The 24596-nt window shown below is 38.1% G+C and overlaps 1 protein-coding gene across 9 annotated transcripts in view; it reads right to left on the bottom strand.

The window, feature by feature from the left end:
* Nucleotides 1-23903, bottom strand: part of LOC101034255 (glycine N-acyltransferase-like protein 1) — a 115504-nt gene extending 91601 nt beyond the window's left edge. For 4 of the 9 annotated variants that reach the window (XM_074401501.1, XM_074401504.1, XM_074401502.1 and 1 more), the window contains exons 1-2: nucleotides 23801-23903; nucleotides 3993-4090 (exon numbers count right to left, since the gene is read on the bottom strand). The gene's annotated coding sequence lies outside the window, so the exon portion shown is untranslated. The remainder of the gene's footprint in view (nucleotides 1-3992; nucleotides 4091-23800) is intronic. The other 5 variants (XM_074401500.1, XM_010334947.3, XM_010334952.3 and 2 more) reach the window with 3 other exon arrangements.
* Nucleotides 23904-24596: the final 693 nt, after the last annotated feature.

Below are 24596 nucleotides of genomic sequence, written 5' to 3'. Positions count from 1 at the left end.
ATTATGTAAGGTTTTGATTATGTCATAAAGGTGTTAGCTGGTTATTTTGCAGTTTTGTTTGAGTAGTTGCTTTATAGGGTCTGTGAGCTAAGTACTTAAGTATGTTTTTCTGATGGCAGGTATCATTCTTTCACTTCTATGTTTAGAAATCCCTTAATGATCTATTGTTAGGATAGTTCAGCAGTAATAAATTCCCTTAATGTTTGATTGTCTGGAGAAGACTTTTTTTTTTTTTTTAATACATGAAGCTTTGTTTGGCAAGATGTAAATTCTTTTTTGGAATTTATTTTTTTTCTAAGAATGCTGAAAATAGGGCCTCAGTTTCTCCTGAGTTGTGAGATTTTGGCTGAGAAATTTGCCATTAGCCTGATAGAGTTCCCTTTGTAAATAATCTGACCTTTTCTATGGCTGTATTTAGAATGTTTTTTTCTTTCATGTTAATGTTGAACTGCTGGTGACTCTATGTCTTGGTGATGTTCATTTTGTATAGAATCTCGCTGGTGTTTTCTGAATTTCTTGTATCTGAATGTCCACCTCTCTAGCAAGATTAAATAAATTTTCTTGAATTATTCCCTCAAATATGTTTTTGAGGTTGTTTACTCTTTTCCTTCTCTTTCAGGAATGCCAATAACTTATAAGCTTGGTCATTTTCTGTAATCTCATATTTTTTGAACACTTTGTTCATTTTTAAAAATTCTTTTTTTTTAATTTTTGTCTTATTGGGTTAGTTTGAAAGACTGGTCTTCAAGCTCTGAATTTCTTTCTTTCTTTTGGTGCAGTCTATTGATAAAGCATTTAATTGTGTTTTGAGGTTCCTTAAGTGAGTTTTTTAATCCAGACTCTGTGATTTACTTTTTAAAAGATATTTATCTCTTCATTTATTTTCTGGATTTCTTTAGAAATTTCTTTATATTGATTCTCAACCTTATCGTGGATCTTGTTGAGCTTCATTGCAATCTATGTGTTCAATTATTTATGTATTATTTCTCAGTCCCCATTTTGGTTAGGGACCATTGCTGGAGTACTAGTGTGATTCTTTGGTAGTGTCAGTGCACTCTTTTTTTTTTTTTTTAATGGTGCCAGAATTCATGTGCAGGTTCCTTCTCAGCTGGAGATGGTGCTATTTACAAATTTTGAATTAATTTTCACATGAATATAATTTTTGCTTTTTTTCTTTTCCTATAACATCATTGTATCTTTCCTTCTTCCCTGATCCAAGGTGTATAACAGTAGAGAATGCTGGATAGGATCTTTTCACTTTGCTTCTACATGTTTTGTATTGTCCTCAAGTTTTGTATTGGGCTGTGCAATTTGACCAATAGGCCAGTAGATGGCGCTTATGGATAAGACCCAGCTGGGAAGAAAGTGGCAGGGTATATATTATACTTGGTCCTTGTTTACTGGGAGAAGCTCTCTGTTACCTCAGGCAATAGGCTGATTCATGAAATGCACAGTGGTCTGAGCTCAGATCCCTGCTCAGCTCTGTGTAGGGGAGGGGGCAAGGTGAGTAGGAGCTGATCATGCTGGCCTACCTACAGGTCCTCTAATTGCAGACAAGAGTACTAGCATCAGCGGAGACTTCAATGGGCAGCCACTAAGCACCCAGAACTGCACCTAGATGTGGAGCTAGGAAACTCTTTCAACCCCAGTTCTCCACACAAGGAGGGTAGGGCAGTTCCAGCTGCTAGTCCATGTGAGTGGGTGTTCCAAATTCCTGAAGATCTGTCTGGGCAAGGAGTGGAGAGGGCCTCTCTGAACCAGGATCTTTGCACAGGAGGGGTAGGGTGACTCAGGCTTCTGTTATGGGTGAGCAGGTGTTCCAAAAGTCTGGAGATCTGCCTGAGCATGCCACAGAGAAGGCCGCCCTGCACCCAGATCTCTTCACAGAAAGGTGATTACTCAGGCTCCATGTCAGTGGGTGATCCAGATGCCTAGAGATCTGTTTACATGTACAGGACAGAGGGACCCTTTGTACCATGAACTGTGGCACAGAAAGAATAGTCTGATTCAGGCTGCTGATTCAGGCACAGGGGTGCTTTGAATACTTGGAGATCTGCCTGAGTGTGGAGCAGAAATAGCCCCACTGATCCATGATCTATATTCATGAAGAGTGAGGCGGCTCAGGCTGTGGATCCATGCAATCAGGTTTTATTAGTCAGGGTTCTCTAGTTGGACAGAACTAACTGATTTTATAGATAAATATCTAATTAGTTATATATATAAAAACTATATATATACTACTATATATGTAACTATACATATACTACTACATATTATATATAATGTAGTATATATATAATATACATATACATATATATGTAGTAGTATATGTATAGTATTATATATAATAAACTATACTATATATATTGATTATATATATACTTAGTAAATTCTCCTTTATATATATAAAGGGGAGTTTATTAAGTATTAACTCACATGATCACGAGGTCACACAATAGGCTATCTGCAAGCTGAGCAGCAAGAAAAGCCAGTCTGAGTCCCAAAACTGAAGAACTTGAGTTAAATGTTCAAGGGCAGGAAGGGTCCAGCACAAGAGAAAGATGCAGACTGGGAGGCTAGGCTGGTTTAACCTCTTCTCATTTCTCTGGCTGCTTTATCCTGGCCATGCTGGCAGCTGATTAGAAGGTGTCCACCCACATTGAGAGTGGGTCTGCCTTTCCCAGCCCACTGACTTAAATATCAATTTCCTTTGGCAACACCCTCATAGACACACCCAAGATCAATACTTCGTATCCTTTGATCCAATCCAATTGACACTCAGGATTAATCACAACACTGGTGTTCTGAATGCCTAGATTTCTGCCTGGGGATGAAGTGAAAAGGGCCTCACTGTACCATGATCTTGGGGCAGTAGACTAGGGCACCAAGAAATGACAAATGCTGACCAGCACCAGGTTTCCAAGCTGGCCCTGGCTGCAAATCTCATCACCCAAGAGAAACTGCAGATGAAACAGCTCTCATCCTTCACCAGGCCTGCAAAGGGGAAGAGCACAACTCCAGGACCTACTGCTAAGGTACTTTTCACAGTTCTGTCTGTGGAGGCCTCTAACTCACTCCAGAGCAGGCTCTTCAATCTCTGTCCAGACTAAAATGCCTGTGTGGCTATGCTGCTGAGTCGCCAAAGAATGGCTGAGTTTTTAAGTGTCCATATTAAAAATGGCATCCTGCTCTTTGTCCTGGGTCTGAAAAAATCCTGTACCTTTTCCTAGTTTCTTTCTCTCACTTTGTCTCTAAGCGTCTCCCCAAGTTAGCTCTGTGGCTTGGGAGAAATGAAGTGCTCTCCCTCAGCCTGGGGTTGCTTGGTCTCAGTGGAGAGGTAAGTCACGGAGGGAAGCTCTCTACCTCTGTCATGTCCTAAAGCTTCACTCACTTTTGTCAGTTGGACACCACCACAGGGCTGTTCACCCACATTCTTCCTCCAGGACCAAAGATGTTCTCGATGATTCTGGTGGAGTCCCATTTTCCTTCTTGAATTAAAGCCCACAGAGTTTATCTTGATTCACTATCTTCCTATTGCCAAATGGCTGAGGCATGCTAAAAACCTTTAATACATCATCTTGGGGAAAACAACAACAAAACACCTCTTTTATTTCTTTCTGGCCTGGACTCCCAATACTATGCGAAATAAAAAGTGGTAAAACTAGCATTCTTATCTGATTCCTGATATTAGAGGAAAGGTTTTCAATTTTTTTTCCATTCAGGATAATGCTAGCTGTGCATTTGTTATATGTGGCCTTCACTGTTTTCAAGTACGTTTTTTTCTACTAGAGGTCTTCAAAAAATTTCACAGAAAATACATATTATATTAAAAAAACACATACACTATGAAGGGGCCAGGCATGGCTGCCCACTGTGGGAGGCTGAGGCTGGCGGATTGCTTGAGCCCAGGAGTTTGAGACCAGCCTAGGTAACATGGCCTAACCCCATCTGAACTAAAAATACAAAAATTAGGTGGGCCTGGTAGTCTTTACCTGTAGTCCCAGTTGCTTGGGAGGCTTATGTCGGAGGATTGCTTAAGCCTAGGAGGTTGCGTCTGCAGTGAGCTGTGATCATGCGACTGCACTTCAGCCTGGGTGACAGAGAGAAACCTTATCTCAAAAACAAAACAAAACATAACAAAAACTATGCACGGAGCATAGTTTTTTGGCACTAAAATGAACTTACACTAACTTGTTATAACATACCTGAATAGGATCTAGTTTGAGGCACTAAGCAGGATAAAACATCAGTTTGGAAAAAGCCTGTATCAGAGCAACATACATTTATTTAAATGATCATGTGGCTTATGTTCTTGAGTCTATTCATGTGATGTATCACATTTATTAATTTGTGCATGTTGAATCATTCTTGCACCCTCGGGATAAATCCCACTTGGTCATAGTGAATGATCTTGCAGATGTATCAGTGAATTCACTTAGCTAGTATTTTGTTGATGATGTTTGATTATACATTAATGAGAATATCAATCTATAGTTTTTTGTGTGTGTTTCTTTGTGTGATTTAGGTATCAGGGTAATACTGACCTCATAGAATGAGTTTAGAAGTATTCCTTTCTGATCAATTTTTATGAAGAGTTTGAGCAGTATTACTAACTTTAAAAACTAGCATTTTTAATTTTTTTGGTAGAATTTAGCGGTGAAGCCATAAGGTCCTGGTCTTCTCTTTGATGAGAAACTTTTTATTACTGCTTCTATCTTGTTATTTGTTGTCCGTATGTTCAGGTTTCCTTTATCTTCATAGTTTAATCTTGGTAGTTTGTATATGTCAAGAAATTCATCTATTTATTCTAATTTGTCCAGCTTACTGGCATATAGTAGTCTTTAAAACCCTTTGTAACTCTGTGGTGCCAGTTGTTATGCTTCCTTTTAAATGTACGATTATATTTATTGGTTTTCTTCTCTGTTTTTCAAGTTAGTCCAGTTAAAAGTTTTTTAATTTTGTTTATCCTTTCAGAAAAACACAAATTTTTGTTTTGCTGATTCTTTGTATTAAAACTCATGTAAAAAAATAAATTCTGCTCATTATTGGGTTTGCTTTGTTCTTGCTTTTCTAATTCTTTAAGATGCATTATCAAGTTCTTTATTTGAAACCTTTCTACTTTTTGGTTCTAATTGTTTGTTGCTATAAATTTTCCTTTTAGCACTACTTCTGCTGTATTCCTAGGTTTTGGTATGTTAGGATTCAATTTTCATTTGTTTCAGCAAATGTTTTTATTTTAATCTTAATTTTTTTCATTGATCCACATAACATTCAGGAACATGTTGTTTAATTTTCATGTATTTGTACATTTTTGAAAGTCTCTCTTTCTGCTAATTTCTAGTTTTATTCCATTTTGTTCTTCTCTTTCTATGTATAAAAATTTGTTGAGTGTTGTTTTGCAGGCTAACATGTAGTCTATCCTAGAAAATGTTCTAGGATATTTAATATATACATGTTAATATTTAACATTTATATTCTATATATTAAATAAAATAATCCATAAATATCCATTAAGTTCACTTGGTCTATAAAGCAGATTAAATCAAATGTGTCTTGATTTTCTGTGTAGATGATCAGTCTAATTCTGAAAGTTAGGTGCTAAAGTCCATAAACATTTTCTTGTATTGAGGTCCATTTCTTTCTCTGGCTCTAGCAATATTTGCCTTGTATAGCTGGTTACTTCAGTGTTGGAGATATATATATATATATATATATATATATATATATATATATATATTCATGAACATATATTTTTGTGTGTGTATGTATGCATATATATGAAAAGTGTCATTGGTAGTTTGATAACAATAGCATTGAATCTGTAAATTGCTTTGGGCAGTATGGCCATTTTAACAATTAATTCTTTCTATCCGTGAGCATGGAAAGTTTTTGCAGTTCTTTGTGTCATTTCTGATTTCTTTCAGCAGTGTTCTGTAATTGTCATTATAGAGCTATTTCGCTTCCATGATTATCTGTATTTCTAAGTATTTTGTTCTTTTAGTGGCTATTGGGAGTGGAATTGCATTTTCAATTTGGCTGTCAGCCGGGACATTTTTGGTGTTCAAAAAATGCTACCAATTTTTGTACATTGACTTTGTATCCTAAAACTTTGCAAAAGTTGTTTATCAGGTCTAGGAGGTTTTGTGCAGAGACTATGGAGTTTTCTAGGTATAAGATCATATCACATTTTGAGAGAGATAGTTTGACTTCCTCCCTTCCTATTTGGATCACTTTAATATTTTTATTTTTAAAATTTTTTTTGAGATGGAGTCTCACTCTGTTCTGCAGGCTAGAGTGCAATGGCATGATCTCAGCTCACTACAACCTCCACCTTCTGGGTTCAAGTGATTTTCATGCATCAGCCTCCTGAGTAGCTAAGACTACAGGCACATACCACAATGTCCAGCTAATTTTCATGTTTTCAGCAGAGAGGGGCTTTCCCCATGTTAGCCAGGCTGGTCTCAAACTCCTGACTTCAAGTGATCCTCCTACTTCAGTGGGAGGTATGAGCCACTGGATCCACTCTCCGTTTATTTCTTTCTATATAGACTGATTTCTCTGGCTAGGAAATCCAGTACTATGTTGAACAGGAGTAGTGAGAGTGGGCATCCTTGTCTTGTTCTGGTTCTCAAGGGGAATGCTTCTAGCTTTTGCCAATTTAGTATGATAATTTGTTGAGGGTATTTAACATGAAGGACGTTAAATTTTATTGACTGTCTTTTCTATTGAGATGGTCATGTGCTTTTTGTTTTTAGGTCTGTTTATGTGATAAATTACATTTATTTATTTGCATATATTGAACCAACTTTGCATCATGGGATAAAACATACCTGATTGTGATGGATTAGATTTTGATGTGCTGCTGGATTCAGTTTGCTAGCATTTTGTTGAGAATTTTTACATCTATGTTCATCAGGGATATTAGCCTTAAGTTGTCTTTTTTGTCATGTCTCCGCCAGATTTTGTTATGTCTCTGCCAGAATGATGTTGACCTCATAGAATGAGTTAAGGAGGAGTCCGTCCTACTCAATTTTCAGGAATGATTTCAATAAAGTTGGGACAGCTCTTCTTCATATGTCTGGTAAAATTTTGCTATAAATCCATCTGAACCAGGACTTTTTCTGAATGATAGGGGGTATGGTTTGGCTGTGTCCCCACCAAAATCTTATCTTGAGTTGTAGCTCCCATAATTTCCACATGTCATGAGAGGGAACAAGTAAAAAGTAATTGAATCATTGAGATGGGTTTTTTCCTGCACTGTTGTCATGAGAGTGGATAATTCTCATGACATATGATTGATTTCTAAAGGTCAATTCCCCTGCACACCCTCTCTTGCCTGCCACCATGTAAGACATACCTTGCTTCTCCTTCACCTTCTGCCATGATTTTGAAACCTTTCCAACCATGTGGAATTGTAAGCCATTAAACCGTTTTTTCTTTATAAGTTTCTAAGTCATGGGTATGTCTTTATAAGCAGCATGAGAACAGACTAATACAGTAAATTGGTATCAGTAGAGTGAAGTCCTGCTGTAAAGATACCTGAAAATGTGGAACTGACTTTGGAACTGGGTAAAAGACAGAGGTTGCAACAGTTTAGAGCAGGCATCCCCAAACTACGGCCCATGGGCCACATGCGGCCCCCTGAGGCCATTTATCCAGCCCCCTCACTGCACTTCAGGAAGAGACATCTCTTTCATCGGTGGTCAGTGAGAGGAGCACAGTATGTGGCAGCCCTCCAATGGTCTGAGGGACGGTAAACTGGCCCCTGTGTAAAAAGTTTAGGGACGCCTGGTTTAGAGGATGCAGACGAATATAGAAAAATGTGAGAAAGTTTGGAACTTCCTAGAGACTTGTTGAATGGTTTTGACCATAATGCTGATAGTGATATGGACAATAAAGTCCAGGCCGAGGTGGTCTCAGAGAGATATGAGGAACTTCTTGGAAACTGGAGTAAAGGTCACTCTTGCTATGCAAAGAGACTGGTGACATTTTGCCCCAGCTCTAGAGATACGTGTAACTTTAAACTTGAGAGAGATAATTTAGGGTATCTGGCAGAAGAAATTTGTAAGTGGCTAAGTGTTCAAAAGGAAGTAGATCGTACAAGTTTGAAAAATGTGCAACCTGATGATGCAGTAGAAAAGAACCCAATTTCTGGGGAGAAATTCAAATCCACAGCAGAAGTTTGCATAAGTAGTGAGAAGTCAAATTTTAATTACCAAGACAATGGAAAAATGTCTCCAGGAATGTCGGAGACCTACATGGCAGCCATTCCCATCACATGCCCAGAGGCCTGGGATGGAAAATGGTTTCTTTGGCTAAGTCCAGGGCCCCCTGCTGTGTGAAGCCTTAGGATTTGGTGCCCTGCATCCCAGCTATTCCAGCGGTGGCTAAAATAGGCCAATACATGCTTGGGCCCTGGCTTCAGAGGGTGCATGCTCCAAGCCTTAACACCTTCCACATGGTCCTTTGGGTACACAGAAGACAAGGATGGAAATTTGGGAACTGCTACCTGGATTTCAGAGGATGCATGGAAATGCCTGGATGTCCAGGCAGAGGCGTGCTACAGGGGTAAAGCCCTCATAGAAACCTCTGGTGGGGCAGACAAAATGTGAGGTTGGAGCCCCCACAAAGAATCCCCACTGGGGCACTGCCTAAGTGGAGCTGTGAGAAGAGAACCACTCTCCTTCAGACTCCAGAGTGGTAGATCCATTGACAGCTTGCACCATTCACCTGAAAAAGCTGCAGACACTTAACACCAGCCTGTAAAAGCTGCCAGATAGGGAGCTATCTGGCAAAGCCACAGGGGAAGAGCTTCTCAAGGTCATGGGAATCTATCTCTTGCACCGGCATGATCTGGATGTGAGACATGGTGTTAAAGGAGATCATTCTGGAACCTTAAGGTTTAAAGACTGCCCTGTTGGATTTTGAACTTGCATGAGGCCTGTAGTCCCTTTGTTTTGGCCAATTTCTGCCATTTGGAATGGGTCTATTTATCCAATGTCTGTACTCCTCATTGTATGTAGGAAGGAAATAACTTGCTTTCAATATTATAGGCTCATAAGCAGGTTCTTGCCTTGTCTCAGGTGAGACTTTGGACTGCAGACTTTGTTAATGCTGAAATGAGTTAAGACTTTGGGGAAAGTTAAGACCGTTGGGAAGGCATGATTGGTTTTGAAATATAAGAACATGAGATTTGGGAAGAGCCAGCGGCAGAATAATATGGTTTTCTGTGTTCCCACTCAAATCTCGTTTTGAATTGTAGCTCCCATAATCCCCATACGTCTTTGGAGGGACTTGGTGGGAGGTATTTGAATCATGTGTTTTTGTGTGTGTCATGTGTGTGTGTGTGTGTGTGTTTGCATGTGTGTGTGTGTGTGTTGTTCTGATAGTGAATAAGTCTCATGAGATCTGGTGGTTTTACACAAGGCAGCTCTTCTGCATATACTCTCTTGCCTGCCACCATGTAAAATGTGTTTTTGCTCCTCCTTCACCTTCTGCATTGATTGTGAGGCCTCCCTAGCCATGTGAAACCATGAATCCATTAGACCTCTTTTTCTTTATAAATTACCCAGTCTTGGGTATGTCTTTATTAGCAGCATAAGAACAGACTCATATGGTAGAGTTTTATCATTGATTCAGTTTTGGAACTTGCTATCAATCTGTGCATGGTTTAAACATTTTTCTAATTCAATCTTGGGAGGTTGTATGTTTCCAGGATATTTATCTAGTTTTTTGTTGTTGTTTTGTTTTGTTTTTTTTTGTTGTTGTTGTTGTTTTTTAGGGTTTCTAGTTTGTATTTATAGAGGTATGCATAGTAGTATCTGAGGGTTTTTGTGTTTCCATAGGATCAGTGGTAATGTACTCCTTCATCATTTCTGATTGCATTTATTTGGCTCTTATCTCTTGTTTTATTGGCCTAGCTGGTGATGTATGAATCTTATTTATTCTTTCAATAAACCAACTTTTGGTTTTATTGATCTTTTGTATGTTTTCTTCACATCTCAATTTTGTTTAGTTCAGCTTGGGTTTTGTTCATTTCTTGTCTTCTGCTAGCTTTGGGCTTGGTTTGGCTCTTGTTTTTCTAGTTCCTCTGGGTGTGATGTTAGGTTATCATTTTAAAACCTTTTTGACTTTTTAATATAGGTAATTAGTGCTATAAACTTTTCTCTTATCATTGCTTTGTCTGTGTCTGAGATTCTGGTATGTTGTATCTTTATTTTTAATAGTTTCAAAAAATTTGCTTTCTACCTAAATTTCATTGTTTACCCAGCAGTCATTCAGGAGCAGGTTATTTAATTTTGCTTTTAATTATATAGTTTTAAGATATCTTCTTGGTATTATTTTCTATTTTTATTGTGGTGTGGTCTGATAATGTGCTTTGCATGACTTTGGTATTTTTTAATTTGTTAAGAATTACTTTATGACTGAGAAAGTGGTTAATTTTAGAGTATGTGCCATGTGCAGATTAGAAGACTGTATATTCCCATTTGGGGTTGTGTGCTCTGTAGATGCCTGTGAAGTCTATTTGATCAAGCATTGAACTTAGATTCTGAATATGCTTGCTAGTTTTCTGCCTCAATTATTTGTCTAATATTGTCAGTGGGGTGTTGAAATCTGTCACTATTATTTTGTGGTTATCTGAGTCTCTTCATAGGTCTCTAAGAAGCTTTGTGAATCTGGGTGCCCCAGTATTGTATATATATATATATATATATATTTATATATATATATATGCACACACATATACATATATGTAATACTTGGCATATAATATTAAATATATTAATATGACAAATAATGTGTAATAGGTATACTATTAAAGTCTTCTTGTTGAATTAAACCCTTTAATATGATGCCATGTCCTTCTTTGTCCTTTTGATCGTGGCTTGTTTAAAATCTATTTTGAATGAAATAAGAATAGCAATGCTTATTTTTAAATTTGTTTTCTGTTTGCTTGATAGATCTTCTTTCATCCCTTAACTTTGAGCCTATGATTGTCATTGTATATGAGATGGATCTTTTGAAGACCACATATAGTTGGGTCTTACTTCTTTATCTAACTTGCCACTCTGCATCTTTTAAGTGGGGCATTTAACTTGTTTATATTCAAGATTAATATTGATATGTGTAGATTTGATTCTGTTATTGTTTTGTTAACTAGTTGTTATGTAGGCTTGATTGTGTAGTTCCTTTATAGTGTCAATGGGCTATGTACTACAGTGTGTTTTTGCAGTGACCAGTAATGGCCTTTTGTTTCCTCCATAAGGACTTCTTGTAAGTCAGGTCTAGTAATAAATTCCCTTAGCATTTACTTATCTGAAAAGCATTTTATTTATTCTTTGATCAAGAAACTTAGTTTAGCTGTGGAGGAAATTCTTGGTTGGAATTTCTTTTCTTCAGTAATGCTGAATATAGGCCCCCAATCTCTTCTGTCTTGTAGAGCTTCTGCTGAAAAGTTTGCTGCTGGCCTGATGGGGTTCTCTTTGTGGATAACTGACCTGCCCCTTCTCTTTAGCTGATTTTAATATATTTTATTTTGAATTTACCTTGGAGAATCTGATGACTATGTGTCTCTAGGATGATCATCTTGTATAGTATCTTGCAGGGATTCTCTGAATTTCCCAAATTTGCTTGTCAACCCATCTAGCTAGGTTGAGGAGATTTTTATGTACAAAGTTTTGCAACTTACTTTCTTTTTTAAGATTGCCAATGAGTCATAGGTTTGGTCTCCTTATACAATACCATATTTCTCAAAAGTTTTGTTCATTTTTAAAATTTTTTCTGATGAAATTGAATCAAAAAATCAATCTTTGAGCTCTGAGATTCTTTCCTCAGCTTGGTCAATTCTGCTATTAATACTTCCAATTGTGTTATGAAATTCTTGTAATGTTTTTCAGCTCTATCAGATCAGTTTTTTTTTTCTTAAAATACCTCTTTCATTTTTTATTTCTTGAATTCTTTTACTGGATTCCTTAGATTCCTTGGATCAGGTTTCAGCTTTCTCTTGAATCTCAATGACCTTTATTGCCATTTAGGCTCTAAATTCTGTCTGTGATTTTAGCCATCTTTTTCTTTCTTTTTTTTGAGACAGAGTGTTATTAGTCCATTTTTATATTGCTGTAAAGAACTACCTGAGACTGGATAATTTAGGTTTAATTTTTTTTTATTGCATTTTAAGTTTTGGGGTACATGTGAAGAACATGCAAGATTGTTGCATAGGTACACACATGGCAGTGTGGTTTGCTGCCTTCCTTCCCCTCACCTGTATCTGTCATTTCTCCCCATTTAATTGACTTATGATTCAGTATGGCTGGGGAGGTCTCTTGGCAATCATGGTGGAAGATGAAGGGGAAGCAAGGCACCTTCTTTACAAAGGAGGAGGAAGGAGAAATGCTGAGTGAAGGGGGAAGAGTCCCTTATAAAACCTTAAGATCTCATGAGAATTCACTCACTAGCACAAGAACCATGGCTCATTTACCTTACCTGGTCCCTCCCTTGACACATGGGGATTATTGGAATTATGGAGATTACAATTCAAGAGAGATTTTAGTGAGGACAGAAAGACTTATCTTTCAGAGTCTTGCTCTGTCAGATGGCATGATCTCAACTCACTGAAACCTTTGCCTCCTGGGTTCAAGAAATTCTTGTACCTCAGCCTTTCAAGAAGCAGGGATTACAGCTATAGGACACCATACCTGGCTAATTTTGTATTTTTGTTGTTGTTGTTGTTGTTGTTGTAAAGATGGGGTTTCTCATATTGGTTAGGCTGGTCTTGAATTCCTAGTCTCAAGCAATCTGCCCACTTCAGCCTCCCAAAGTGCTGGGATTACAGGCATGAGACACTGTGCCTGGAGTCAGCCATTTATTTTTTTCTGGTTAAGAATCATTGCTGGGGATCTAGTGTCATTAGTTAAAAGTAAGAAGAAGGAACTTTGGCTTTTAGAGTTGTCAGAGTTCTTGCACTAATTTTTTCTCATTTTTATGGGCAGAGTTCCTTTAACTGTGGCATAAGTTGAGTGTAATCAGTTGGCTTCAATTGTGAATGTTTTCAGAGGGCTAAGGCTTTGTGCAGGGTCCTATTTGTGGCTGAATTCTTGCCCTTGGCTTCAGAGAAGGATATATTAGCAAAGTATTTTTCATATTCTAGTTTGGGCTATAATTTAGCAGATAGTGCTTAAGTGTAATGGCTGGTAGAGAAGCTATTGTGGCTCCTCTGTAGTTCTTTGTTTTGCAGTCATGCTCCCACTCAGTGCTCTGAAGTGTGGGCTTCTCTTCCACTTAAATGCTAGCCATAAATCCTGGCTTGGGACTCCTAGACTGCACATCCTCTTTTTGTTTATTTCTGCTTGACGTTCATTGAGTTTATTCTAAAAGTTTAAGATCCTCAATTCTTTAGTCTCTCTAAATTGATACTTAACCAACGTTTAAGAAGAGTTTCATGGTGGGTGTTCTAAGATGGCTGTATAGAGTTAGCTCTAGAATGCAGCTCCCAGTGAGAGAGATGCAGAAGCTGAGTGGTCTCCACAGTTCCAAATGAGGTACCAGGTTCAATTTGTGGGTCTGTTTGGACAGTGGGTTTAACCCAAAGAAAGCAATTTGAGGCAGGGTGGGGCACTACTCCACCAGGGAGGTGCGTGCAACTAACCAGAGGATTGGGAGCTCTCCCACACTGGGATTTCAGTTGGGATACTGTGCTTCACTCAAGCCCTCCACAACCCATAGAACAGATGATTTTTGCCAGGCTGAAAAGCCCCCATGAGCTGCCTGAACAGGACCAAGCAGCAACTCTGGCAGTGCCAAGGTTGCCAGTACAGATATAGATGGCAGCACTGACTAATGCCGAGAAAGCCCATGGGATGGAGCTACCTGCTCCCCACAAAGAAAGGGAACTGAAAGCAGGGAATCAGGACATATGGTTGGGAGGATCTTTACCCTACAAAGCCCAGCAGGCTGAAGCCCTCTCACTTGAGAGTTTTGAAGCCAGCACATCAGTTAGGGCATTGAAATCTATGCAGCAGCTCCACTGAATCCGTGGCAGCCCATCAGCACCTCTGCAGGCAGACAAAGGAAGGCCACCTCCCCAAACAGCTACCTGAAATCAATGCTAGGTAAATCCAAGAAGATGGGAAGAAACGACAGCAAAAAGGATGAAACCATCAAAGACCAGAACACCCTGCACCCACCAAGGGATCACAGCTCCAGCAAGGGAACAAAACATGATGGAGAACAAATTTGACAAATGAACAGAAGCAGACTTCAGAAGGTGGGTAATCACAAACTTCTCTGAGCTAAAGGAACGTGTTCTAACCCAAGACAAAGAAACTAAAAACCTTGAACAAAGGTTAGACAAAATGCTAACTATGATAACAAGCTTAGAGAAAACACTAACAAATTGATGGAGCTGAAAAATGCAGCACAAGAACTTCAAGAAGCATACACAAATTTCAATAGCCAAATCGACCAAGCAGAAGAAAGGATATCAGAGATTGAAGATCAAATCAATGAAATAAAAAGAGAAGGCAAGAAAAGAGAAAACAAGAGTGAAAAGAAATGAACAACACCTCCAAGAAATGTGGGATTATGTGTAAAGACCTAATCTATGCTTGATCAGTGTACTGAAAGATGATAGAAAAAATGAATCCAAGCTGGAAAACACTCTTCAGGATATTATCTGGTAGAACTCCCCCAACCTAGTAAGGGAGGCTGACATTCAAATACAGGAAATACAGAGAACACCACAAAGATATTCCTCAAGAAGAGCAACCCCAAGACACATAATCACCAGATTCACCAGAATTGAAACAAAGGAAAAAAGAGCAGTCAGAGAGAAAGAATGGGTCACCCACAAAGAGAGGCCCATCAGACTCACAGCGGATCTCTCAGCAGAAACCCTACAAACCAGAAGAGAGTGGGAGCCAATATTCAACATCCTTAAAGAAAAGAACTTTCAACCCAGAATTTCATATCCAGCCAAACTAAGCTTCACAAGTTAAGGAGAAATAAAATCCTTTATGGACAAGCAATTGCTGAGAGATTTTGTTGCCACCAAATCTGCCCTACAAGAGCTCTTGAAGGAAGCACTAAACACAGAAAGGAACAACCAGTACCAGCCACTGCAAAAAAGAACCAAATGGCAAGGACCAACAATGCAATGAAGAAACTGTGCCAACCAAAGGGCAAAACATCCAACCAGTAAAAAAATGGCAGGATCAAATTCATACATAACAATATTAACATTAAATATAAACGGACTAAATGCCCAACTCAAAAGACACAGACTGGCAAACTGGATAAAAAGTCAAGAACCTTGGTGTGCTGTATTCAGGAGACCCATCTCATGTGAAAAGACACACATAGACCCAAAATAAAGGGATGGAAGGAGATTTACCAAGCAAGTGGAGAGCAGAGAAAAGCAGGGTTTGCAATCCTAGTCTCTGATAAAATAGACTTTAAACCAACAAAGATCAAAAGAGGCAAAGAAGGGCACTACATAATGGTAAAAGGATCAATACAACAAGAACAGCTGACTATTCTAAATATATATGAACCCAATATACCGGAGCACCCAGATACATAAAGCAAGTTCTTAATAACCTACAAAGATACTTAGACTCCTGCACAATAATAATGGGAGACTTTAACACTCCACTGGAAATATTAGATCTCTAAGACAGAAAATCAACAAGGATATCCAGGAATTGAACACAGATCTGGACCAAGTGAATCAAATAGACATCTACAAAACTCTCCACCTCAAATCAGCAGAATATACATTCTTTTCAGCACCACATCACACTTACACTAAAATCGACCACATAATTGAAAGTAAATCACTCTTCAGTAAATGCAAAAGAATGGAAATCATAACAGTCTCTCAGACCACAGTGCAATCAAATTAGAAATCAGGATTAAAAAACTCACTCAAAACCACACAACTACATAGAAACTGAACAACTTGCTCCTGAATGACAACTGGATAAACAATGAAATGAAGGCAGAAATAAAGATGTTCTTAGAAAACAATGAGAATGAAGATACAATGAACCAGAATCTCTGGGACACATTTAAAGCAGTGTCTAGAGGGAAATTTTTAGCGATAAATGCCCACATGGGAAACAAGAAAAGATCTAAAATTGACACGGTTCATCAAAATTGAAAGTGCTAGAGGAGCAAGATAAAAAAAAAAACTAAACTAAAAAGCTAGAGGAAGACAAGAAATAACTAAGATCAGAACAGAACTGAAGGAGATAGAGACACAAAAAAACTTCAAAAAATCCAGGAGCTGGTTTTTTGAAAAGGTCAGCAAAATAGACCATTAGCCAGACTAATAAAAAAGAGAGAGAAGAATCAAACAGATGCAATAAAAAACAATAAAGGGGATATCACCACCAATTCCACAGAAATAGAGATTGCTACAAACAACTCTATGCACACAAACCAGTAAATCTAGAAGAAATTGATAAATACCTGGACACTTGTACTATCCCAAGACTAAACCAAGAAGAAGTTGAAACCCTGCATAAACCAATAACAAGGGCTGAAGTTGAGGCAGCAATTAATAGCCTACCAACCAAAAAAGTCCAGATCCAGATGGGTTTACAGCCAAATTCTACCAGATGTACAAAGAGAATCCTCCCTAACTCATTTTATGAGACCAATATCATCATGATACCAAAACCTGGCAGAGATTCCACAAAACAAACAAACAAACAAACAAACAAAAAACTTCAGGCCAATATCCATGATAAACATCAAAGCAAAAATCTTCAATAAAATACTGGCAAACAAAACGCACCAGCACATCAAAAAGCTTATCCATCAAGATCAAGTAGGCTTCATCCTGGGGATGCAATGCTGGTTCAACATAGGCAAGTCTGTAAACGGAATCCATCACATAAACAGAACCAATGACAAAAAGCACATGATTATCTTAATAGATGTAGAGAAGATTTTCAACAAAATTCAACAGTCCTTTATGCTAAAAACTCTCAATCAACTAGGTATTGACGGAATGTACCTCAAAACAATAAAAGCTATTTATGACAAACACACAGCCAATATCATACTGAATGGGCAAAAACTGGAAGCATTCTCTTTGAAATCTGGCACTAGACAAATATGCCCTCTCTCACCACTCCTATTCAATATAGTATTGGAAGTTCTAGCCAGAGCAATCAGGCAAAAAAAGAAATAAAGTGTATTCAATTAGGAAAAGAGGAAGTCAGATTGTCTCTAATTGCAGATGACACGATTGTAAATTTAGAAGAACCCATTGCCTCAGCCCAAAATCTCCTGAAACTGATAAGCAACGTCAGCAAAATCTCAGGATACATAATAAATGTGCAGAAATCACAAGCATTCATACACACCAATAACAGACAAATGGAGAGCAAAATCAAGAGCGAACTCCCATTCACATTTGCTGCAAAGAGAATAAAATACCTAGGAATACAACTAACAAAGGATGTAAAGGACCTCTTCAAGGAGAACTACAAACCACTGCTCAAGGAAATAAGAGAGGACACAAACAGATGGAAAAACATTCCATGCTCATGGTTAAGAAGAATCAATATTCTGAAAATGGCCATACTGCCCAAAGTAATTCATAAATTCAACATTATCCCCATCAAGCTATTAATGACCTTCTTCACAGAACTGGAAAAAACCACTTTAAACTTCATACAGTACCAAAAGAGAGCCCACATAGCCAAGACAATCCTAAACAAAAAGAACAAAGCTGGAGGCATCATGCTGCCTGACTTCAAACTATACTACAAAGCTACAGTAATCAAAACAGCATGGTACTGGGAGCAAAACAGAGACACAGACAAATGGAACAGAACAGAGTCCTCCAAAGCAATACCACACATCTACAACCATCTGGTCTTTCACAAACCTGATAAAAACAAGCAATGGGGAAATGATTCCCTGTTTAATAAATGGTGTTGGCAAAACTGGCTAGCCATGTGCAGAAAGCAGAAACTGGACCCCTTCTTAACACCTTACACCAAAATTAACTCCAGATGGATTAAAGACTTAAACATAAGACCTAACAGCATAAAAACCCTAGAAAAAAATCTCGGCAAGACCATTAAGGACATAGGCATAGGCAAGGACTTCATGACTAAAACACCAAAACCATTGGCAGCAAAAGCCAAAATAGACAAATGGAATCTAATTAAACTCCGCATTAGAGTGAACTGGCAACCAACAGAATGGGAAAAAATTTTTGCAATCTACCCATCTGACAAAAGACTTATATCCAGAATTTACAAAGAACAGAAACAGATTTACAAGAAAACAAACAAATAAATCCATTTGAAAGTGGACAAAGGATATGAACAGAAACTTTTCAAAAGAAGACATATATGAGGCCAACAAACATATGAAAAAATGCTCATCATCATTGGTCATCAGAGAAATGCAAATCAAAACTACATTGAGATACCATCTCACACCAGTTAGAATGACGATCATTAAAAAATCTGCAGACAACAGATGCTGGAGAGGATGTGGAGAAATAGGAACACTTTTACACTGTTGGTGGGAGTGTAAATTAGTTCAATCATTGTGGAAGACAGTGTGGCGCTTCCTCAAGGACCTAGAAATAGAATTCCATTTGACCCAGCAATCTCATTACCGGGTATATACCCAAAGGATTATAAATTGTTCTATTATAAAGACACAGGCACATGTAAGTTCATTGCGGCACTGTTTACGATAGCAAAGACCTGGAACCAACCCAAATGCCTATCAATGATAGACTGGACAAGAAAATGTGGCACATATATACTATGAAATACTACTCAGCCATAAAAAGCAATGAGTTTGTGTCCTTTGTAGGTAAATGAATGAATGTGGAAACCATCATTCTCAGCAAACTAACACAAGAACAGAAAATCAAACACCACATATTCTCACTCATAGGCAGATGTTGAACAATGAGTGTGTGGTTACAGGAAGGGGAGTGTCACTGGGGCCAGTTACTGGGGGATAGGGAAGGTAGAGTGGGGTGTGGGGAGGGTGGAGAGGGATAACATGGGGAGAAATGCCAGATACAGATGATGGGGTGATGGAGGCAACAAACCACCGAGACCATGTATGTACCTATACAACAACCCTGTGTGATCTGCACATGTACCTCAGAACCTAAAGTACAAATTTTAAAAGGCATTAAAAAAATAAAAAATAAAGAGTTTCAGTTCTCAATATTGAATCTGAACAATAGCTGCTTTTTGCTTCTGCTGCAGGTGCCTGTAAAAGCAGAACAAAATTGATAATGCCTTAGACACCCATGCACATCCCAGCTCTTGGCCTGTTAGTTCTACAGCTCCGAGTTTCTGATTAAAGTCAGGACCTTTGGGAGTAGAAAGCAATTAAGCTTTCTAGAAAAAGAGCCTCAAAATGCACCCTGCCAAGCTGTTGATGTTATAGAGCCATCTCCCAGAATGTGAACACAGATTGAGGGGCTTAATCTCACATTCAGCTGCAGGACGTTTGCTGAATTTGGTGTATGTATTCCTTTAAAAACTTGAGCGCAGCAGTCTCTGGAGAAAACAAATCAAAACAAATCCTTTAAGACCACTATACTCAGAGTGTACATTTCATCTTCTGGAATAGACTGCTGCCTTTTTTCTTGGCTTTTCTCAGGTGAGAAAAAAGGAGACTTATTGCTCTGGTACTCCTCATCTCCTTTTGCTCTCCCACTGAAGTAGAATGAAAGTATTCCTGTTGGATGTGAATAAAAATTGCTTTTCTAAAACTTTTATTTGGGGTTTGGGGTGTACATATTCAGGTTTGTTACACAGGTAAAGTTATGGTGTTTGTTGTACAGATTAGTTCATACCGAGGTACTTACCCTGGTACCCAATATTCATTTTTTCTGCTTCTCTCTGTCTTCCCACCCTCCATCCTCAAGTAGGCCCCAGCATCTGTTGTCCCCATCTTTGCATTCATGAATTCCCATCAGTAAATAAGAATTTCTTAAATAATTCTCATTCAGAAAAGGAAGCTCTTTCATTTGAAAAAACATATATCAGCCACCTACCGTGTACAGGAAAATATGCTAGATCTGTGAGAAATTTTTTACTAAATGCAGCCAGGTATTGCTTTGAATTGCTAAATAAATCTGAAGAGACTTGGGAGCTTGCCATTTGCAGGTGGGCGACTGCCTTTGGAAAGGAGTATACTGGTTCAGATGACATTTACTAAACTCAACATGTACACATATTATGCAACATTCAGGGAAATTAAGTATCCTGTAAAAAGTCACAAAAGGAGTAGGTAGATTGTTGTGTAAGGACTAGAATGCAAAGGAAATTAATTATTAATTTAAAACCACACAAATGTAATTTTAAGAATCTAATCTATATTACAGAATTCAGAATATTATAACAGACCATAAAATTATTTGGTATTTCCTTCTAAAGTTTCTCTTTATATAGAGAGTATATATTAATGTATATGCAAAAGACTTAATATCTAATTAAAATTCATGTCATCTTTTTTGACTTTCTTCATGTTCCTTTTAATACTCTCTGATATGTCAACAAACATGTCTTAGTTTTCATGTTAATGAGTTTAAAGTAGTAAAATAATGACAAATCATTATTTAGGTAAATTATCTGTAGAGAGACATTGCAATTGTGTTCAGCACTTACCCGTAGTTAATATTGCTTTACAAAATTTTTCATAAGTCATTTTTCTTCAGTGAAATTGTTTTCTTTGCATAAATTCCAGGTACTGAAATGACTGTCAAAGGTTTCAAAATGTCTTCTATAGGACTTTGCCAATTGCCAATGCTTGCATCACCCCAAAGTGTGCCAGCTTCTTTGAATCTCCTCACTTTATAGTCAACTGTGTTTGTTGGACATCATAGTTGTGTTTTCAGTTTGTGTGTGTACATGTGCAGAAGGTTGTACCAAACATGCTTGGCAATATGCTACTATATATTTATTATAATTGGGCATTAAACTTTTTTTGTTTTGTTTCACTTTTTTTATTTTTTAATTTCAATAGTTTTGGGGGTACAGGTGATTTTCGGTTATATGAATGAGATTTTTAGTAGTGGATTCTGAGATTTTCATGCACCCATTACCTAAAGAATGTATACTGCACCCAGTGTGTTGTCTCTTATTTCTCACTGTCTTCTCAACCTCTCCCACAAGTCCCCATAGTCCATTATGTTGCTCTGCATGTTTTTGCTTTCTCATATATTAGCTCTCACTTATAAGTGAGAATATATGGTATTTGGTTTTCTTTTCTTTCTTTCTTTCTTTTTTTTTTTTTTTGAGGCAGAGTTTCACTCTTGTTACCCAGGCCGGAGTGCAATGGCACGATCTTGGCTCACCACAACCTCCACCTCCTGGGTTCAGGCAATTCTCCTGCCTCAGCCTCCTGAGTAGCTGGGATTACAGGCACGCGCCACCATGCCCAGCTAATTTTTTGTATTTTTCATAGAGACGGGGTTTCACCATGTTGACCAGGATGGTCTCGATCTCTTGACCTCATGATCCACCCGCCTCGGCCTCCCAAAGTGCTGGGATTATAGGCGTGAGCCACCGCACCTGGTGGTTTTCTATTATTAAGTTACTTCACTTAGAATAATGGCCTCCAGCTCCATCTAAGTTGCTGCAAAAGACATTATTTCATTCTTTTTTATTGCTGAGTAATATTTCATGGTGTATATATACCACATTGTCTTTATTCATTTGTTGGTTGATAGGCACTTAGAATGGTTCCATATTCTTTCAATTGTGAATTGTGCTGCAATAAATATGCATGTGCAAGTGTCTTTTTCATATAATGACTTATTTTTGTTTGGGTAGATACCTAGTAGTGGGATTACTGGATTGAATGATACATCTATTTTTAGTTCTTCAAGGAATCTCTATACTATTTTCCACAGTGGTTTCGCTAATTTATATTCCCACCAACAGCATAAGTATTCCCTTTTCACCACATCCATAATTCAAAAGTCAAAAAAACAATAGATGTTGGTGTGACATTAAACTCTTACTTTTCTTATTTTCATTAATCTTCTGGATATGTCGAGCTGAAATGTCAAATTAGCCTTTAGAAATGTTATATGTATAGTATCTTGAGGCTGTCTGAGACTTGACACAGGAGTCTGTATTTTTGTCTGATATTTTTTTTCAAAGAAACTCCTGACAAATTTCCATGCTTAACATATGATTAGCCTTCAATAGGTACTTTATCTTAGTCTATTTGGGCTGTTATAACAAAATACCATAAACTAGGTTGCTTATAAACAAGAAGAATGTATTTGTGACAGTTCTGGATGTTAGAAAGTCTAAGATCAAGATGCTAGCAGATTCTATATCTGGAGAGGGTTGTTTCCTTGATTAATAGATGGTACCTTCTTTTGGTGTCTCCACACGATAGAACAGGCAGCCTCATTACATAATCCCCAAATGCTCCACCTCATAATACCAAATCCTTGGGGGTTAGGATTTCAACATATAAATTTTGGAGGAACACAAACTTTGGGACCATGACTTCCTAAATGAATGAATTAATTAATCCTTGCAATCATTAAGTGGAATGACTAAATAAATGGTTATTTTAATAAAAATACTTCATGTACTCAATTATTAAACAGACATTTATTGAGTTCTTAATGTGTATCAGACTGTGGTAAACATTGAAAATAAAAGAATAAATAATTTAATGCTTTTTCTAGAGGAATTAATCTAGAAGGCAAACTGTTATTCATTGTAACAAGTTTTGCAAATTGCAATATGTAAACTGTTCTAGGGGAGAGCAGAAAAGAGAATTATTTATTCTGCTTGTACTGAGAAATCACAAAGGGAGTAAGTTGGGGAAATACTGACATTTGAGTAGATATTGGGAAAGGAGTAAAAACTGGATTTTGAAAGTAGTGTAGAAGTAGAGCATTAGCATGATGGAAAAAAGCCAGAAGTGCTAAGGCAGACACTGAGTTAAAGAAATGTTCAGTGGTCTTATGTGGAAGAGAGAGATGACAGATGAGACTAATATACTACACTTTTATGGTTGAAAAATTCATTTACAGAAACTAAGGGAATCCTGCTCATCCCAGCTACTTGTGCCCCTCCAGCAACTACAATCAAAATACAACCAGTGCCTCAATGGCCCCAGGAAAGACTCTCCTCCCCTAAAATCATGAAGATAACTGAAGGTTAAGTGAAAGACCTGTTGTTGCCCTTAAATGACAGAAAAAAGGTTGGACAAAGCGGAAGATGCATGAAAAAATTAAAGCATTCATTAGTCCAAGCCTTCCCCAATATGTTAAAATATCAGGATCAAAAAGTGTAGTAGTATCTTTGGTATCTGGGGGCAACAGAAACAAACTAATACTAGTACTATTTCTGCAATTACAGATTCTATTTAATCATCCTGAAGGACCAGCTTTCCTAAAGGGTCAAACTAAAGAGAAAAAGGCCCTGAACACAGTGGAGTTGGGAAGCAAAAGTCTGCACAGAAGTCAGCCAAGTTAGTTGATAAGCTAAGTCCAAGGACACCAAAGATAAATGGAACATGATTTAAACAAATGATCACAAAAGCAGAAAGTAGCAAAGAGATAAATGAATTGGACAACAGTGACTTTTTTTCTTACACAGGCAGGATTTTGCAAATTCCAAATTTGAATTGAATCGCCATTGAGTCTAACAAGAATACCTCTCCCTGTAGTTCCTAATGCAAAGACTTAACCAGTTGTATGACTCTGTTCTCACACTGCTGATAAAGACATATCCAAGACTCAGTAATTTATTTTTAAAAAGAAGCTTAGTGTACTCACAATTCCATGTGGCTGGAGAGGCCTCAAAATCATGGTAGAAAGCGAAAGCCATGTCTTACACGGTGGCAGACAAGAGAAAATGAGAGAGCCAAGTGAAAGAGGTTTCCCTTTTAAAACTGTCAGATCTCGTGAGACTTATTCACTACCAGGAGAACAAGGGAGAAACGCCCTCATGATTCCATTATCTCCCTCTGGATCCCTCCCACAACACATGGAAATTATGGGAGCTACAATTCAAGATGAGATTTGGGCGGGGGCACAGCCCAACGTATTATACCATTCCTAGCCCCTCCCAAATCTCATGTTCTCACATTTCAAAACCAAGCATGCCTTCCTAACAGTCTCCCAAAGTCTCATCTGAAACTGTACAAGCCCTTTCCACCTATTTGCCTGTAAAATCAAAAGCAAACTAGTTAATTTGTAGATGCAGCACAGTCATTCCAAACAGGAGAAATTGGCCAAAGCAGAGGGGCTACAGGCCCCATGCAAGTCCAAAATCCAGTGGAGCAGTGAAATTTTAAAGCTCCAAAATGATCTCCTTTGTCTCCATGTCTCACATCCAGGTCATGCTGATATAAGAGGTGGGTTCCCATGGTCTTGGGCAGCTCCACCCCTGTAGATTTACAGAGTAGTCTCCCTCCTAGCTGCTTTGATGGACTAGTGTTGAGTGTTTGTGGCTCTTCCAGGCACACAGTGCAAGCTGTCAGAGGATCTATACTTCTGGGGTCTGGAGGACAATGGCTGTCTTCTCACAGGTCCACTAGGCAGTGTCCCAGTGGCGCCTCTGGGTGGGGGA

The sequence above is a fragment of the Saimiri boliviensis genome, chromosome 6 (assembly GCF_048565385.1).
Source record: "Saimiri boliviensis isolate mSaiBol1 chromosome 6, mSaiBol1.pri, whole genome shotgun sequence".
Classification (NCBI taxonomy): Eukaryota; Metazoa; Chordata; class Mammalia; order Primates; family Cebidae; genus Saimiri; species Saimiri boliviensis.
This window is presented reverse-complemented; position numbering and strand designations above follow the sequence as displayed.